The following is a 2,706-nucleotide window of genomic DNA, read 5'->3' as shown; positions in this document are numbered from 1 at the left end:
TTTTCAAAGTCTGTACTATGTTTTATGTCTATGTACTATGTTATTATGTTTACACATATTATGAACTCTACTATGGAAAACAAATTTTTAAAATTTTCCAGATAGAAAAAAAATAAGAGCAGAAATCAATGAAATAGAAAATAAAAACAAAAGAGAAAAGTGAGTGAAATCTAAAGCTAGTTCTTTGAGAATGTCAGTAATACAGATAAACCAGTAACCAGGTTGTTCATGATTAATATAAATAAGAGAGAAGAAATAAATTGTGAATAACAAGAAGGAGAGAGAGGACATTACATTAGAGCCACACATTGACTTCATTGTTTTAGAACTTCCTTAAAGAAAACATGAGGTCCAGATGGCTTCACTGGTGAATTCTACAAAACATTTGAGGAAGAAATAATGCCAGTTCTATACACAAACTCTTGTAGAAAATAGATGACTGAGTGTTACAGCTCTTCTGGAATTTGTCCAGCAGGTTTTCCGGTTCACACCAGAAAGCCAAAAAAAAAAAAAAAAGAAAAGAAAACAGGTGATTGAATGTAACTCAACTCATTCTATGGGGCCAGTACTGCCCTAAATCAATGCCAAACATATTATAAGGAAATTTAGAACAATATTCCTCATGAACATAGGTGCAAAAATTCTTAACAAAATTTTAGAAAATCAAATTTGGTGATACATAAACATGGAGACTATATCATGGTTTAATCACAAGAATGCATGGTTTATATAATACAAAAATCAGTCAATGTAATTCACCATATTTTCACACTATGAAAGAAAAACTAGATGATTATTTCATATGATCCAGAAAAAAAATTAACAAAATTCAATATCCACTCATGATAACTCACAGCAAATGAAAAATGGTTGGGGGGAACCTTCCTCAATCCAGAAAAAAAATCTATAAAACACCTATAGCTAATATTATCCTTAATGGTGAAACACTAATGTCTTCCCCCCTAAAATAAGGAACAAAGAAAGTCACTATCATAGGCTGAATTTTCCTCTGCCTTTGCAGTCAGAGCCCATAATTCCCTTCTGTCTCAGTGAAATTATGTTTATATCTCCTACTAGAGCATTTATTACATTTAATTAATCCATTTACCCTCTAACTGTACTGTGACCTTTTAAGGCTAAATCCTTTGTTTTACTCAGTTTTATATAAATATTTGTTGAATAATTCAATCAGAAGGTGTAAAGGGGGGCTTCCCTGGTGGTCCAGTGGTTGGGAATCCACCCTGCAACGCAGAGGACGCCAGTTTGATCTCTGGTTGGGGAGGATCCCACATGCTGTGGGGCAATTACTGAAGCTGGCACAGCCAGAGCTCCACAATGAGAGAAACAACCCCAGTGAGAAGCCTGCACACCGCGACTGGAGAGCAGCCCCTGCCCTCTGAAACTAGAAAAAGCCCGAGCAGCAACGAAGACTCAGCACAGTAAAAAATAAGCTAAAAACAAACAAACAAACAAAAAAAAAGAGTTGTAAAGGATCTTAAGGATCATCTAGTTCAGTCATCTTATTTTCCACCAGAGTAAAGTTAACCCTGCAGAGATCAGATAGCTTTCCAACATTCCAGAACAATTTAGTTAGTAGCAATAATCTATTTTGTTTTTTCACCTAAGAGGTACCACCTCCTCAAACTGATCATTAAGTAAAGTCAACTTCATTCACATTATAAATGAGATAATTATGGTTAAGAAAGTTTAAATTACTTGACCATAGTCAATATTAAGTGTTAAGCAGTACACAAAGACAAGATGATTCATGTTAAAAATATTCTCCACTGCTTCACCTTTGGTTTATGCAACAAAACCTGTCTTAACAATGAGACAATGATGCAATCTAAAATTTTGAAACTGAATTTTCAATGTGAAATACACACTAATTCCTTGTCATAAGTGCCAGTTTATTTATTTATTTTTTTAATAATTATTTTATTTTTGGCTGTCCTGGGTCTTCGTTGCTGCATGGACTTTCTCTAAATAGTGTGAGCAGGGGCTCCTCTCCAGTTTTGGTGCCCAGGCATCTCATTGGGGCTGTCCTGTTGTGGCCCACGGGCTCTAGGGCACACAGGCTTCAGTAGCAGCAGCACATGGGCTCAGCAGTTGTCGCACGGGCTCCAGGGCAGAGTGCTCAATAGTTTGAGCACAGGGGCTTAGTTGCTCCGTGACATGTGGGATCTTCCCAGGTCAGGGATTGAATCTGTGTCTCCTGCACTGGCAGACAGATTCATTATCACTGAGCCACCAGGGAAGCCCTAAGTGCCACTTTAAATAAGCCATATTTTATTATATTTACTTACATGTTTAAACATTCCCAGTCCTATTCTCTAATAGTATTTGCAAGAGTTTACATGAACACATGTAATATCAGGGTAGAAACCTAAATAGAATAAGACTGTAGAAAACCAATGAAAAATAAATGAGGATAGGAAAATTTGCCCAGAGATAGTTGTGATACAGAAATACATACCATAGAATATTGGACAAATTCTAGACAAGAGCCACAAATCTAGCTTAGATTCCTTTCAGTCAAAGGCAATAGGGAAATGCAATCAGCTACAAGATTCACAAGGATCAACAAGGTAATATATCTCAGAAGAGTCAGGAATCTTCCTTATGTTGAGACTAGAAACAAATATTATCATCAAAAGATAATACTAAAGGAACACTGTGTGACAGTAAACAGCTTTCTTAATAACA

General features: G+C 36.0%; 1 non-coding gene across 1 annotated transcript; it reads left to right on the top strand.

The window, feature by feature from the left end:
* Positions 1-441: 441 nt before the first annotated feature.
* On the top strand, positions 442-503 carry LOC122706014. Its single transcript, XR_006344273.1, has one exon. It is a non-coding gene; the product is annotated as a U7 small nuclear RNA (small nuclear RNA).
* The last annotated feature ends 2,203 nt before the right edge of the window (positions 504-2,706 follow it).

The sequence above is a fragment of the Cervus elaphus genome, chromosome 12 (assembly GCF_910594005.1).
Source record: "Cervus elaphus chromosome 12, mCerEla1.1, whole genome shotgun sequence".
NCBI lineage: Eukaryota > Metazoa > Chordata > Mammalia > Artiodactyla > Cervidae > Cervus > Cervus elaphus.
This window is presented reverse-complemented; position numbering and strand designations above follow the sequence as displayed.